At 42.3% G+C, this 17,580-nt stretch overlaps 1 protein-coding gene across 3 annotated transcripts in view; it reads left to right on the forward strand.

Annotated features, from left to right (window-relative positions):
• Window positions 1-1,018: 1,018 nt before the first annotated feature.
• plagl2 (pleiomorphic adenoma gene-like 2) overlaps window positions 1,019-17,580 on the forward strand; it is a 35,134-nt gene continuing 18,572 nt past the window's right edge. Inside the window, exon 1 of one of the 3 annotated variants that reach the window (XM_040193717.2) lies at window positions 1,019-1,294. The gene's annotated coding sequence lies outside the window, so the exon portion shown is untranslated. The other 2 variants (XM_040193718.2, XM_040193719.2) reach the window with 2 other exon arrangements.

The raw sequence follows: 17,580 nt of genomic DNA on the forward strand, positions 1-17,580 counted from the left end.
CGTCCACCCTGCGGGCTCGGTGCGACGGGTGGAAGCCCGGCGAGGGGAAAGGGTCGTTGGGGAGGGGGTGGGGTTAGAGGAAACGAGTTAATGTGCCCTGGAAGTAATTCTTTAGCCCCCCTAAACAACAACAAAAAACACAAGAAAAACATAAGGTGGGAGAAACAGGATCGGCCCACCAGTAGCCGGTGGTAGCTGCCAGTGGGGGGAGGGAGGGGGGGAGGGGGGGGGCGGGGGTCCGAGGCGTCCGCATTCCTGCAGATGGACTCGAACACCCGCCTGCGTCCTTGTGGACACTGGTTGTCACGGTGCACGGTTCAAGTACATGGGAAACCACATGTTCTTTGAAGGGCGACATTTAAACTATTATGTTTGTCATTTTTTGCATGATTTATTTTTCGTTTAAAGACAATAAATACAAGAAAATGTCACGGTTCAATTACAGTCGTATATATATATATATATATATATATACATACAAAGTTTTATATACACACAAATATTTATATAATATAATAATAAATATTTTTTACGTTGAGTTCATTATTACAATATTTTGATTTCCTGTTTTTAATAGTAAAACATTTTCAACTATTTCGTTCTCATTGGGATGTTTAAACTGTTTAAAAATATTGAGAAATAAACCAAGTCGTAATGAGGAGAAAATCAATCAATAATCTGTATGTATCTGTATTTTTATGAACGATTTTTTAGAACTGCAAAAACGCATAAAAGGTATAGACATTAAAATGAGGATCAAATGAAACAAGCCAAATTTATAGACCAAATATTGTAATAAAAGAATTAACTATTCATAAGACAATTTATAAATATGAAATGCCAATTTGTTAAACTCTGGCTCCGCTATATGTAATAATGAATTGCAATAGTTTAAAGGGTACGCATGAGTTGGACTGCAGGTGTATGATCTGAATAAATCGCTTGTGAACTGGGGACACTGGTCTGAAAAAAGAAAAACAGCGAGCTGTCCCTGCTTGAAAAAAAAAAACTTTGTGAAAGTGTCCTGACGTCACACTCCCACAATGCTTACCGCCCCATAACTCCGCTGCAGCCGCCTGAGGGGAGCCAGGCATACTCTCAGGCCCCGAATATAACAACAATTATTCTGAGGAGGGGGAGACAAAACATCGGCAAAAGAAGAAGGAAACGACGGATCGAACTGGGGCGAAAATAGCGGCGGCGTGGGGCTCTCCCGCGGTGAGTGTCTGGTCCGAGGTGGAAGTTACCGGGGCTCCATGTGAAATTCAGTAATGCGGTGCTGGAAACTTTTCCGGTGGGTACAAACTGCTCGTCCCCCCCCCCCCTCCTCACCCCTCCCTCCCCCGTATGTGTGTCTCTCTGCCGCTCGGTAACAGCTTCTGCACGTCCTGCTGTTTGCACGTGTCGGCTTAGAAAACAACTTCTGCTTTTTTAACAACTTTTTTTGGATTTACATCGCAGCCTCGCGCGGACGTGCGCGGCGCTCGACTTGTTGTGACCGCGCTCGGCGGGCAGCTATCGCGGCGTCGGGACTCGTTTTTTCTGCGTAATCCTCGCGTTCTTTGGCGGCAGCGTGGAAAGGGAACGTCTGCGTGTATTACTGTTAGCTACGCGGTCTTCTTCTTCTTTCGGAGGAAGCAGGGTGCGGGAATTACGTTGCAAAGGCGATCGGGAGGTTGTTGAAACGCTGTGCACATTTACCCCCCCCACCTCCTCTCGTGTTCCGTGCATGTTTTTTTTGTTATTTTTTTCGGAGTGATCTGGTAAGTTTGGAGCACCCCCCCCCCGAAATATGCTGAAGTATTTAACAAAAGTTGGTGGCACGCTGTTGCAAGGAAGAGGGCAGGAGTGTGTCCGCTTTACGAAGGGGGGTGGGGGGGTGATAAAAGCGGCTGTTTTTTTTCGTGTGTGTGTTTATGCTCTTACGTTTTACAACCGAGTGTCTTCATATTATTAAGCCCCCCCCGCTGCAGCTCTTCACCTGCATTGTGTCATGCTAGTTTCGGACCCTGCATGTGTCTTCTGTGAGGGAGAGAGTGCCTCAATAACGACCAAGACACCCCTGCCCTCCTCCCTCCCGTCAACGTTATGGGGGGTTGGGGTCAGAATGGGGGGGTTCCCTTCATGCACTTGTTATTGATGGCTGACTTGCCTGCTACTCTTTTTTCATTGGTTCAGCAGCGTGGCAATGGGCAAACACTGCCGTTGAAATAACTTCCAGTTTTGGGGGGCGTGCTCCCTTGTGTGTGTGTGTGTGTGTGTGTGTGTGTGTGGGGGGGGTGTTGTTATTTGCTGTTGTTACGTCAGTGTTATTACATCAGCTCCAGGCCACAGGGAGCTGTGTTGGTGATTGTCTCATTATTGAATTGGCCAGGCTGTGAGAATGGAAAACGTGTTATTATTAAATAAATGGGATGCTTGGTGTCCACTGGAGTGACCCAAGAAGATGCTGATTATATTTGGTATTTATCAAAGTGGTATTATTTTGCTATTATGGTGACAATTTATTTGAGAAAAGAAGGCAAAATAATTGGTGATTTAGTGGCAAATAAAGCAATAATTGTTTAACACCTGCAACATTGACGAAATACATATATGTGTGTGTGTATGTTTATTTATATATATAATATATAATTTCTCTCGAAAAGTGTAGCAGGGTTTTTTCCCTCCACTTGTAGAGTGGCGCTGCATGTTGCATCAAGGCCCGGAGCTCAATAATAAGGAAATGGAAGTGGTTCTGTCACGAGACACAATGGCTTTGTTGCTGCCAGTCGCTGTGCACGCTAAGATCAGAGTGTGTTGTGATGTTTGCCCCCATCCTTCCTGACAGGGTTTTCCTCAACATTTAAAGAACCATATTGTAGGTATTTTGGTACCCCTGTTGTTTGTGTGTAATTGGTATAAAGTATTATATAGATTTGTGTACGTGGTTTAACTATAGTGGTGAGGAATACATGGATAAATTACTTATTTGATTCATTTTTTATGTCACAGGCCAAACAATAATGAATTAATGCAGTTTTCCAGAAGATACCCAGCATGAAAATCTGAATTTTCAATCTAAAATAAGGCACAGTGCATGAAACAGTTCAACTTTGACGTTACAGTATAACTGCTGTGCCCAGATAGTACAACAATACTGCTTCTCTTAAATGTAATCTAAATGAATTCAATACATTCAAACTAATACAGGGTATGAACTAAGATGGTAGGAACAAATATTAGGATGTATGTAAAAACTAGAACTTTAGATTAAATGAAACAAATACTTACATTACTTACATTTCTATTTGTAATTAGGGCTGTGCGATATGGCCAAAAATCCATATCACAGTATTTAGAAAGATTCTGACAGGTAAACACCTTAATTCATTGACCCTGAAAAGGACCGGTGGCTTCCCCGCCGCTTGCTGGCCAACTTGCTCGTAACTGGCCGGCGAGTTAGTTTGTTAGCGTGTTAGCCCGTTGTGGCTGTTAGTGTTGCCACCAGAGGCTCGACAGACTTCGCAATAAATTGTTTTCTGATCTGATGTAACTTATGTCAAACTTTCCAAAACCCAAAACCCTACAAACAGACACAGCTCCTCTCTTGGGCACAAGTTGTGTTGGTGCATCTCTGGTCCCTTGTTGTGCTCTTTTCTGTGTTTTCATGCAGCAACAGAGTTACTTCTTGTTGTGAGCTTTACCCAGCATGCAGTTCGGCGGAGTAATTTTTATAAATATACAATTATTAGTGTTGCAAATAGTCTATATGTCACAAGCTGTTGTGTTGTGGTGTTTTACTCTTTATACACTTTACACTTTATAAAGTTATAACCATGACTCAATCTCAACACACGTAAGATAAGTAGCTGCGACCGCTGGCAGCTCCTCGATGACGTGTAATATAAATTATATGATATGTTAAATTATGTGTTTTTGCAACCCAAGAGGTTACGTCGGAAATCATTTCATTAAATTTATTTGACATCTAGCAATGGATGTCAAACAAATAGATGTGTTACTATCTTACAATAGTCAGATTTGTTAATATTGTAGAAAACATTGCGTGGCAGTAAAGCCCAACAGAGGTGTAGCCAACCGCAAAACATTTCATCGCAATTCCAACTTTGAATATTTTGTCCTATCCGTCAGCAATTGTGTGCTACTGCTACTCGCTGGTACCCCGAGCTTTCTGAGCTTCTTCTCATTAACCGCCGTGCACGGCCATTACTTCCATGCGCCCTTTGGTGGGAGGCAGGACGTTTCATGTTTTGCCCCTTTGTGATGGAGCGAATGTTTTGTGAGAGAGTGGGGGGAGAGAGAGAGGGAAGGAGGGAGAGAGAGAGCGTTTTTCTAGCCGGACGGGAGGTCTCCTCGTCTAAAGGTCCCCCCCTCCCTTGCGCCTCTGCGGGCAGCGGTTGGTAGTGGCGGCAGCGGCGGCCACAGGCTGATTTCCATGAGAAAAGAGCATCGCTGAGGTTTAATGGAAGGGACGGCCCCTTTGACGGGACAAGTGGTAGTTAATAACCAGGGAAGAATCGGAAAAGCTCTGATCCCTTCCTTTGTACTTCTTCACCTTCTAGAGGCAGCAATGGGGGGCAGGGGTGACGGGGATGGGGGCATTAGGGACACTGGGTTCACGCTAGAATGGATGTTGTTCACCGAGGGGATGCAATAAGATTGGGCTATTTATTATTTTAAGAAATTAAATGAAACATGGCAGAGAACATGGCAAACTAAGTTGGCCAGCTGTTGATAAGCGTTTGAGAAATTTGGATTCCTTTGTTAAATGAAAAAAGGGGATTTGTATGAGTTGTCATATTCCGCAGGTATGATAACAGGACAAGTAATTCTAGGAAGAATTGTTTGATATGTACCCAAACCCTGTCAGCTAGTAGCTGTTCCTGTCCAAGCTTTCTCATTGTAGTTTAAAAGTAATATGTTGTGTATTAGTTATTTAAAATGTATATGAAGGTTTATAATTTCAAGTATTGTCATTCACTTAGACACTGTGCTACCAACAAATGTTTTAGATTCAAAGTGTGACCGTAACTCATCACATCGGTTCTCGTCACAGGGAAAAGTAGAGTTTGACAGCGAAGAAAGACGCCATTTTCTTTCGCTGTTCTTGTATGACCAGTTGCTTACAGCAATTGGCCAACGCTAGCATGCTTTTCACAGATAATGCTAGTGCTAGTTATGTTTACAACATTTAGCTTTACCAGTATTGCCAGCGGATACCGCAATGTGGCCTGCTAGCTTACTGAGGGGGAAGTAGAGTCGTTTTTCTAATAATCTTCTATAGGACAAAAGGAGTCGCCCCCTGCTGGTTGGTAGAGATAGTACAAGTTTAAGAGCCTTCAGCATTGGCTTCACTTTTCAGGCCTGGAGGTTGCTTGTGTGCACTCTCACCTAGTGCACACCTGTCTGTTTATAGACATATCGCACACTCTCTGAAAACGCGTGCAATAATCTTTGGTGCTGCGATATTCATTTTACATATATATGAATGTCACCAACATTTAAGTTGGTCGCGCAGCCTCCGTCCCTTTTCCTTGTGGAAAGAGGGGCGGGGCTTATGCAGCGCGCACACAGACACAGAGCGGACACCGACAGGTGAAGAGAAGCAGCGACCCAACCCAAAGATAACTAAGCTAAAATCTCGCTCCAAACAACAACCATCCGCACAGTCTTTCAACCTGAACTACTTTTTTTCATATTTTTTTCACAGTTCGATTCTAATGTCTAACTATTCTGACAAAAAAACGTTCTTTGTACTTTGAAATAGCATACTTTTATTACTATGTTATTATATTGTCATTATGTAATCAGTGGCATAAAATGGTCTGAAAATTGCAATAATATCGCACAACAGAAATGTGATATTGTGACAGCCCTAACTTTCGATAAAGCCAAAACACACAGGGAACACTGCTCTTTACGTTGTTTAAAGTGAATACAATACATGTACTGCATTTACTTGGCAACCATGACAGAGAGTAGAATTATGCTTTGCTGTGTAAAGCAAGTGTTCATTGCAGCACACACACATGCATAAACACACACACACATGCACACAGCTATTTACTGGGGTAATTAAAGTTAAAATGAAAAACCTTTTATTATGCAGAGGCACAGAGTTAATAATACATGCAGCCACATGCTCTCGCGCCTTCGGACCGGCGGGTTCTGCAGCATGCCGGTCACAAATAGTAAGAGGATGAGATGCTTGGACCACATACTGCCACTTTTCCTCAAAGATCTTTTTCTAGTAAGCGCGGGGCAGCTGTGGCTATTCAGAACCTAGATCCATCCATCAACCAGCACCCACGGTTTACACACACACACACACACACTTTCCTCTCTTTCTTTTCTCTCCCGGGTCCATTTCCTCCTTGTACCTTCCTTCTTTTTTTCTGTGCCCTTTTTCCTTTCTCGCTTTTTTTTCTCTCGCACCCTGTCCCTCCATCCCTCTCAGTTTCGCCCCTCATCCATCCTTCTCTCCCGTACTGAGTTTACAGGCCCCGGGCCACTTCCGCCAGGCTGTCTGCAGCAGATTTATTAATAGGCTTTTCTCTCTCTGCAGTAAACACAGCGCTGGTTAAGGGGTCCTCTCTCAGACACTGATAGACTTGTACTTAACCTTAGGCACTGTATGACTCGGGAATAGAAGGAAGTCTGTTTTAGAGATGATCCACTGCAGATGAAGTCACCGAGGGACATAAACACAAGTAGTAAATAGAAGTGGCTTCCAGTAAGGCGTTTGGTGACATTTGAACAGGTCGAGTTTGTCATGTCACTAAGTCATTTTACGACTCAACACATTTTCTTTCCCGACCTGGAGAATGACTGCAGTTTGATCTGCTGCCGTGCACGTCAAACAATGACGGGAGTAATGGAAGGAGTCATGAGATGCAAAGTGCACGGGGAGGATGTGTTTAACAAACCAACAAATCCTTGCGTAAAAGATCTGAAGATATCTTAGAAAAGGTATTCCTCAATTGTCATTTTACTTTTACTCCAGCAACACCTGCCGAATTCAGCTTGTTATATCTACACAATATTCATAGTAGGGCTGCAACTAATGATTATCTTGATAATCGATTAATTTCTTTGATTAATCAATGAATCAGTAAAAAAAACGGCATTAATAAGCTAATTTAATTTCCAACCCTTTATTCTAAAACAGAACTGCAAATTCACATTGCAAAAATACTTCAGAAAGTACAGGTTGCTCCTTGAACATAATAATTAATAAAAAAATAAAAATAAATACAAATCAAAAAATGTAACAATTTAACATTTGTTTTAACGTCAGAATGTTCTCTATACTACACTCACAAACTCTCACACTCACAAACACACCCCCATGTTCACTTGAAGCTTATTCATTTAATTATTACCATCATTGTAGTGCAAGTAAATGTATACACCCCATCTAAGTACAGCTAAAAAACAACCATGTGATATGTGATGAATTTAAAATGGCATTTGTAAATAAATGCATTACAGGCTTCTTAGTTAGCCGCGCTGGTTTGATGGATGACAGTGTCTACAGGCATAACATCAACTACCGTGAAACCCACAGTATATGCGCAAGCGCACTAGACTACCGTATATGACAGCATTAAAAAGTTCAACACACACAAATATATTTGTCAACAATAACCGATATGGGACAAAGCACGGAATATATAATATATATATAAGACAGATTGAAAAATGAATGCCATTAATGTGCAAAAGAGGCGAGTAAATAGAAATGTGTCTTAGTCTTGCTAACAGCTTTAGTGCTGTTATTAGCGAGCTAACGCTAGCTTGATCAGCTGGATGACGAGTAAAGCTGTCGCAGAGCTGCTGGAGGCTCGGTGCTTTTATTTTTGCTCCGCGCGCATCTCCGCAACTCATTGAGTGGCGTAAGAATGACGCAACGAACCGATAATGAAATTCGTTGCCAACGCTTTTAATAATCAAATTTTATCGATTTCAGCGATTCCTTGTTGCAGCCCTAATTCACAGGAATCAATTTAGTTAACTTAAGGAAATATTTGGTTAGTGTTTTGGAAAAGATACTTGTTTGAGCTCAAATAACTACTACATTATGAAAGTTACATGATTAAATAAACCAACTGACTAATTTTTCACTTTAAACAGAAGTAAGATAACAACCCATGGCTGTTACCATGTAGCGTGTAAAGGGTCTCCGTTTCCAAATGTTAGTCTGTCTGTTAGTGTAGTAGTCTTCTATTACTTTGATGAGACATTCATTTGATAAAAAATTAAAAGGCAGTACAACAATAAGGCTGAAAAACAAAATAATTTGTATTTTTTTTATGATGACTTAAAAGTCTGTCACTTTTGGCTGTAGTGTGTGTTTTTGAAATATATATGTCACTTATTGAAGTAGCTATGATTCATTCCACATTCTTCTATATATTGTTTTGTGTTGTACAAAAAGCGCTCACCCATAAACTGCAAACCCACAAGGACCTGTGATTTGTTGTAAACTGTCACAGAGGTATTTTATATGAAACAGCATTTTGAAACAAACTCTTACTCTTACTTTTAGGATTGTCTTTGTTACAGATGAATCTACTGATTCTCTTATAAAATGTCTGAAAAAATGAAAATAAAACTAATACTCTGATCAAGTTTCCAAAGTGGAAGCGGAAACCAGGGAATTTTGTATTTATTCCATAGACGCTTTTTAATTTTTGATGATGAACAAAACCATGAATAATTAATTTATTGGGAAGAGTTTGGTAACAATCTGAGATATTGAATTTCTTTGGGATGAAATAAAGAATATCAAAACGCAATAAACTTGCTCATAAAATGAATATCAGATGATCTAGTTCCCACCTTCTAAAATGTGAGTATATACCGTCCCAGCCAATTGAATACTTTTGAAAACAATTAAATTCATACAAAACTTACTAGACGCCCAGGATATAAACAAATTTAAATTAATTTAAATGTAATATTTATTACATTACATGTCATTTAGCTGATGCTTTTATGCAAAGCGACTTACAATAAGTGTATTTCAACCATAACAAATCTTACTGCCACGTGCAGATCTTCCTGCACTTTTTCCCAAACACAACTGTACTCCGAAGTTGCTCATTCCCTTACATTTTGGTTCATTCTAGGACTTATTTGGGCTGTGTCAATGTTCACATGGTGATCTGCCATTGGAGCAGAAGTGGAAGTATCAGATAAAGTGCCGGTACAGTCTAGATGCATGCAGGGAGAGGACGATGCATGCCCGAATGTTTATCGAGATTCAACGTGTGTGTATGTTAACAGTAACATATAGTGAGTCAGGAAATGGGATGGAACCTGATCCATTCGGAGAGAACGAGAGGAGTATGACTCCTGACACACTCCCCGCTGCTCCTGATTCATCCTTAGCGAGCCGACGAGTATGAGTAGGCATGGGGGGGGAGGAGTGCCCGTCACAGCGCCTGATGACGCATCGCCTCTTTCCGTCCTTCCGAAAGGGATTTTTAATAACAGCCTCCGCCACCCCGCCCTGCTCAGCAATCCCCCCCTTAGTAAAGAATGGCAGAGCACAACCTCCTTTGAACAACCAGAATCTGTAAAAGATGTGGAGTGATGAGAGTTAAAATCAACCACTGGATAAATTACTCTCTTGATTAAAAAGCTTCCGTCTGACAGTTGTTGTTTGTAGACATACACACACCCTGACTCAGTTCAGAGTGAGACACACATCATGGCAGAGAGAGGAAATAGATCTGAAGTGTTTCTCCAGTATATGCTGAGAGCTCTGGTTGTATCACACGTTAGTGATGATGGACAGAGCTCGATTTTAAGGATAATAAATGAAAGCCCATCACTTAGCTAATTGTTTAGCTCAAAATATACTTTAAATATTTTGTATACGTCTTGTTCTGCTGCGCAGGAAAGACAATTTAGATACAAGAACAATATACTTTTAATTTTGTAATAATTAAACAGTACCAAAACAATATCAACAAGGAACCAAAGCAAAATGCAGAATCAAATTTACGAGTACTAGTATCGGTCCAATAGTCCAATAGACCAATAGACTGCAGTGCAAAATAGAATACATATATATATATATAGTATATGTACATATATGTACAAACAAAAAGGTTTTTTTTAACGCCAAGGCAATTTTTTTTCTTCAAATTAAACAATATATTAACTGTTTAAGCAATACTGTAAATATGAATAAATAAACACTTGGCTTCAAACCACGGCATTGAACTTTCAAACTTCAAACTATGAACAATATATTAACTGTTTACAGTTCACAGTTTACATTACATTACATGTCATTTAGCTGATGCTTTTATCCAAAGCGACTTACAATGAGTGCATTCAGCCATAGGGATACAAACTCAGAAGAACAAGAAACAAGAAAGTGCAAATAAGCCAATTTACGATTTGCTATAGATGAGTGACGTTGCAAGTACAATTTACTTAGTGTTTCCCCTCTGTAAGAACTTGAAGTGTATCTATTAGTTCATTGGAATTTGGGGAATATTAATCATTTCATTTTAGATTTATGTTCATTGTGCAGGAACTAAAGATATGTAACATATATTGAAAAGCATTTCGGTTGGATTGACGCTCCTTGCTTCGCTCCATTTATTGACGTCATGATTACAGCAGGTGCAACACAAAACAGCTGCATCAGGCAAGCGAGCATATTGTGTTCTACCATGTGATATAGATTATTTCTATATTTAGCTTTATTAACGCTTTGCTTTCTCTTCGCTCAATCTCTAGTGTGTATTTGTATGTGGTGTGTAAATAAAGTTTTTTCAATCGGCTCAGGCACCGAAAGCAAGCACCGAAATTCCCGTTTTGGTATGCTAGGACCGGTCGTATAGTAACCGGTGCCATATTAGTACCGGTTCTCGGTACCCAACCCTATTCAGAAAGTAGTCTGATTGCCTTACCCATTATATACTGTCTTTGGTGACAGCTCCCGCAACCTCCACCTCGTTATGCCATTTGTCCAATGATGGTCCAGTTCTGTGGTTCTGTCGGACAGGCCACCTCGCGTCAGCAAACCTGTCAGCTGTGGACGTGTCTGTTGTCCATGCCTTGTCTCATTCCTGGATCAAAGATAATGACATTTGACGAGGCAATTTCTTTTCTTGTTTTTCCATTCTGGCATATCTAGTTTTGCAGTTTAATCAAGTTGGCTTTGTTTGTGTGCCTAAACGATGAAGTATCTGCACCAACGCAACATTTAAATACCACTAATGCGAAGATTAAATTGTTATTCTCATGGGGCATTTTACTGTTTGCCGCCCATATATAAATTGTCACTTGTTGCATACCGGCAGGATGCTCACACTCTTCCTCCCTATTTTGTCTCCTCCAACGTGCACATCAACCTGCTCCCCCCTCACTGTACATTTCTCTATTTCCCCACTTTCCTTAAGCGTACTTTTCCATCTAATTATTTTTTTTGAGTACCATTCTCTTGTTAGAGCTTTGAATTCCCCCCACCCTTTTCTCTACTCTCTCTCTCTCTCTCCCCTCTTTTTTTCTCCCTCCTCTTCGCCCGCCCGCCCCCCATAACCACTTACCAAATTAAACAGCCCCGCCCCCTCGAATGCATTCCATCAGCTTCTTGAACACACACACACACACACACTTTGCACCAATCACGTAACGGCACTCGGAGGGCACTTCCTCGCATCTCTCTTCCTCTCCGTCCACTTTCTCCCCCTTCTGTCTCCCCCTCTCTCCGTTCCCCTCAAAGTCTCAGGGGGGAACGACAACAAGTTGGAAAAATGAAAGTGGGTTGACAACTGCGAGGTCCCCTCTGTGCGTCCCCTCCAGGGCCAGTGTGAAGTTTTCAGTTTGATTGAAGGCCTCCTTTCTGTGGTGTGCAGTGTGAAAGCTGTCCTAATTGAATGATAAAGTGCCCTGAGATGGAGTCCAGTGAATAGCCAACAATGGCCAGCCTGTGTGTGGTAGAGGGATTTTGGTTCACATCCAGCCTCAGCCTCTCTACTCCGAGAGGGGAGCCTATTATAACACTCTCTGCTGGACTCGGTCACGTGACGCCACCTCGCTCCCTGCTCCTCCCCCACTTCCCCCACCCCTCCCGTTTCCCCCTCGGCCAATCCCGTCGCATTGCCGGCCTCCTCTTTGCTCTGCTGCTTTTGGTTGGATGGTCGCATTTTGCCAGCAAGTGACTTTCTGTGGCAGCTATCTGTGTGTGTGTGTGTGTGTGTGTGTGTGTGTGTGTGTGTGTGTGTGTGTGTGTGTGTGTGTGTGTGTGTGTGTGCGTGTGCGCCTGTGCCCGTATTAGGTCATAGTGTACACTGTACACTGTCCACTGCTCACAGGACACAGAAAAACTGACAAGGAACTTTTGACCCATTTACCTATTATTAATGCAGCATTTCCCCTGGGATTACAGCTTTGGGAGGGGCAGACGAGTGTAAAATAAAATTTCTTGGGGAGGGGGGGGTGGTTGAGCTTCCCCGCTTTATAATGGTAAGGCAACACTGTAACACTGTTTACCCATCTACTTCAGTTCTGGGTGCTTTACCTGAAGAGCAAGTTTGCGTGTTCTTAAGGTGGTCTGAAGGTCAGAAGTTAAGAAAAACAAACAAAAATGGGAACAACTCGGTAAAGAGGCATTTATGTCTTATTGGATTTGTCCTCCAGCTCCGGTTTTCAAGGGATAACTTCAATTTTAGATTGAGGGATGTTTTTTGTGATGCTTTTAGCCTTTACCCAGTTCTCAATCTACACAGTTTAATGTAAAACTTGAGCAGTATTTATATGATCATATTATATATATATTTACATATACTGGTTTGAACCCCTGCTGCTTTGGATTGTTGTGAAAGACCACTATCTCCCTGTATTCTCAGCTAGATGGCAGCATGGCCACCAAGAACCCATTTGATATGTTTTTATTGACGGTTAATCTGATAACTGGGTTCCGTGGTTCCGCTGCATGTGTTTTTTTGCTCCTGGGGGGTGGGGTTGTGTGCTCGCCGGGTGTGGTGCAGTGCGGGGGCACATTGTGGTATGGCATGCCGGACAATCTGTTAACTATTTTACCCTCAGACTGAAACCTAAACCTTTTTCTCAGAGGGAAAATACACACACACACACACACTCAGAGAGCTTCTAACAGAGCTCCTTACATTCCCCGTCATCCGCACACACACACACTCTTACACACAAACATACACACACACACACACATATAAAGTGTTGGAGCGGTAGTGAGAAGACCACCCTCTGTCATCCCAGTCATTCAAATGAGTGTGTGTTTTTATCTCTGGGGGATGAAAGAAGGGAGGAGTGCTGTGTTAAAACTGGGGGTGCAACAGATCACAAACCCAAACGGATTCGGATCATATTTTGGATCACCAAAGAAAGGAGGAGTCAAATCTAACTTTGCTTTCCATGTATTAAGTAAAAAATAAGGACTTTTTCCTACACATGGCCCCCCCGGCCAAAGAGGCGAACCCGACGTTGTTGTTCCCAGGTCTAAAAACTGCGTGGGATGGTTGTGTTTTAGGTGAGATTTTAGGTTAGGTGTGTTGCAGCTTTTCGTTGCCACTGTTTTTAAACGTTTTTAAAAGTTGACATACCGTCTCTTCCACGTTAATTGACGCAGCCTGAGCCCGCCTCTGCTTTCGATAAAGAAAGCAGACAAGATATACCCTGCGATAAGTCAATATATTGAGTGTTGTGTCAACATGTGTCCCATATATATATATATATATATATATATATATACAAGTGATGAATAACCAACGCGAAAATACTAAAATTGACTTCTTTAGGGATTTTATTGTGAAAGGTAAAGACAGAAGGACTAGGGCTGAATTCAAATAGTCAAACTAATTACCTCATAGGAAGTCTATTCCTAACCACCTGTCCTTGACATTAGGAGTTACAGAAATAAACAACCGCTGTGTTTACAGAATCTGACTCCTTCACTAATCTACGTAGTGTTATGATTCGGCGGATGTTGGTGACGTTAAAAGAAACGCACCTTAGATGCCTTGGCCCATGTGTTGTTACAGGGCTAAGTCATGCAGTCATGAACAAACAGTTTCAAAGTATTACTTTATTCACATGGTTGCAATATAAATGAGTTATGCTTATGGTTACTTACATAATCGGCGTCTCTCGGCCGTTATCGTTAGTTCACCCGCCACATGTATATGTGGGACGGAATTATCTCTCTTCCTTTCGTAAAGGATGGTCCGGTGGTTCCTATGCTAAAGGAGCTAAGTAGGGAAGCATTGAAACTCATTATTCAGACAGCTCTTATTATTATTATTGTACTTTCGGATGATTTCACTCAGTTAGGAACCTTCCTAAGTAAAACGGACTATTTCGGGTTGCCTTTGTCTTTGAAAGGAGTAAAACAGTTTGCCGTTCTAGTTCAGACTACGGAGCCTCCTTAATAAATTACTCACAACCTTCTCACAACTTGGTTGGTTACTGCCTTTATTGGCACTACTTTTAGAAATCTGCATTGGGAGGCTGGGCAATGCACTGCTTTTGTGCTACCTTATATTATAGTTATGTGAGAAACCAGGTAGGCTGGCTGTACGCTTTGATTTTCTTAACGTTGACAAATTCCACACAACAACAAATGTTTTCATGACCTGATTCCACTGTTGCATAGAGCTCCATTGTTGTCCGAACACACATCATTGAGCACCTCTGTTCATAGGGGGACATGTTCCTTCATCACCAGCAACACACCGTCCCCTCTCACGTCCTGGTGCAACATATACTGGCACCAAATGTGGATTCATCCGCCGCTGAAAATGGTTCCTTACAAACACGCTGTTTGCTGTGTCTGAGTGACGTTTGATAAAAACTGCATCGACCAGTTGATTCAGGAAACATGTGGTAAATATTTTCGTCTCTGGTGCTGAGGCTGAGTGCCACAGGCATTAAAAAGAATTAGAAGACTTATTGGACTAGATAGATTGTCTACTTAAACAGGTTTTACAACTCAAACTTTGTTGTTGACAATTTATAAAGGTCTACTATTTATAAACTAACATACAAATGACAATGAGTGTGAAATCTTCACCCAATTTGGAAATGACAGTTAAACTCAATTTAATGTCACTAGGAGGCTATAGAAAACGGGCCCTCCATCTATTTGTTGGTTGTTAAAATCAACGTGGAAGTCAACATCGAATACTTGCTTGTGTTCAAATAACAACGTTGACCTCAACAAAATAAATAATCGGGCTGCGAGAACCTTATCGAAACTTGAAACTGAGTTTCTTCTTGTTATGATTTATCTGCCTGTCGGATTGCCTTTTTGGGAGCTCTATCAGATTCCAAAACTCCACAGAATTGGCATTCTTATCAGTAAAGAAAATAGAAGATACGTGTTGGAAGATCAGTCCATTGCTTGTTGTGTTTGGCACGCCATGCCCTGAGATCACCCAAGAAATGATATTGGGTTCAATGAAGGGGGGAAAAAACTCACTTAGCATGGGAGGTGACGTGGTCAAGCTGTGTAAATCTCTCCCATTAAACCAAAACTTCAAAGTATTTGAGGACAACTTGTTTTCTTCAGCAACACCGGTGCTTGAGCTTCTTCTGCGACAGATTTTTCTCTGATGTCTCTTGGCTGGCTGTCTGCTTGAAGATGAGAAAAGTCTTGACAAGAGAGGCAGAGGATCTCTGGATGCCAGGGTGGAGAAAGAGGGATCCATGGCCTGTCATGTGTCATGTGGTATGACAACAGATCGGTTAATATAATATCTTCCTACCGTGCATTTGAACCTCAAGACTGAGCTCGATGTTGGAACATATCAGCCAAAGCATTTGTGAAGGTCAACACGCCACACATTGTGAAGTACAGCACATTCATGTGGGTGCGGGGGGGTAGAGCTCGCAAATGCATGCATTGCAAGTACCACATGAGGTCACGGAGGTGGTACCTCTACCTGTTCTGGCGAACCATTATGCTAGGCCTTGTCAATGCACGGCTGATCTACCGTTGTGACTGCAAACTTCTTGGTGTCAAAAAGCCAATGGAGCAAAGGATCTTCCAGGCAGAGGTCGCAACAAGCCTCATTCTGAACTGAAAGGGGGCGGCCATCACTCAACGCCACGTCCCCTCCACCCCCTTTGAAGAGAGTTTGTGTTGGAATTCCAGATGATGTTTGCCTGGAACAGGTTGTCCTCTGGCCTGTAAAGAGTAAGGAATAAGTTTACCATTAACGCCCAATATGACATATATGTAACATCGTAGATCTCTAACAATAAGGCGGGTATTTTGAAAACTATGGCAGAGATACGTTCCAAACGTTGAACTCAGGGAGACGTTGTCCAGCGGTTGCAGAGACCCGACTTGCAAGAAGATCCGAGGGACCGTTCATTGCTGCTTGCACCTTTAATTGAAATTGTAGCGCTGGAAAAAAAGTAAGCTATGCACTATTTCTCAGAGGAGATTGTTATTAAAATAGATTTATTGACACTGACAATAATCATTGCAGCCCTGTTAGATGTCTATGCAGCTGCCTTACCAGTTTTGTATTGTGCGTCTAACTGCACTCCATAGTACCTTCCCCCCTTCGCTTGTGTCTCTCATCTGTTACCGTATAGGTGCTGCTCTGCTTCCAGCACAAAGACCCATCTGTGAGTTCTGACACTGGGGAGGGGCTTTGCTTTTTTCCAATCTGATCAAGTCCGGCCTCGGTGTGCGAAAGTTGTGCGTTTGCGAGCCGCTCTTTACCAAAACACCCCTTCGCCCGCTGCTGATTGCGAACATTTGCGTTGTCCGCCCTCCTCGTCCCCGTCTCTCACTGTCTCCCAGCCAGCGGGCTGCTCTCTCTTCTCTTTTCATCTCGTTCTGGTTATGTTGTTAAGCCCCATCTCTCCTGCTCGCTTGTCACACGGCTGTCATCCGCCTCCAATTCTCAGAACACGATCGAGTTTCAGAAAAAAGAAAAAAAAATTCAAGGAATGCAAGCTGCCCACTGCCCTGTTTATGCAAGAATGTTGTTTTTACAAGTCTCTACCTTTTAACACCCCTTTCCTGCAACCCCCCACCCCTCCCACACACTCACACACACACACACACACACACACACACACACACACACACACACACACACACACACACACACACACACACACACACACACACACACACACACACACACACTACTTTTCTCCTTCCAATACCCTGAGCATTGTTTAAAAATACACATGGAAAGCGGATTGAGACGGAGACAAGGGCGTTCGGCAAACAAGACACGAAACAGAGGGAAAGTTAGAGGTGGACCCAGAGGGTAAGAAAAGAGGAAAAAGTGGGAAAAGACTGTGGAAGCTGTCGATTTGTGTAAACAAAAGCCAATGGAACAATACTCGTTGTTTTAAGCTGAGCTGACGTTGCCAAACTTAGAAATTATTTGTTGCTGACCCCATCCGAATCAGAGAGAGCCAGTGGCAGCCTGGGGAAACAAAAGTGTGGCTGGACTGACTGTGTGTGCTACAATCAGAGCTGCTAAATGATCACTGTGTGTGTGTGTGTGTGTGGGGGTGTGTGTGTGTGTGTGTGTGTGTGTGTGTGCCTGT

The sequence above is a fragment of the Gasterosteus aculeatus genome, chromosome 2, assembly GCF_964276395.1.
Source record: "Gasterosteus aculeatus chromosome 2, fGasAcu3.hap1.1, whole genome shotgun sequence".
Classification (NCBI taxonomy): Eukaryota; Metazoa; Chordata; class Actinopteri; order Perciformes; family Gasterosteidae; genus Gasterosteus; species Gasterosteus aculeatus.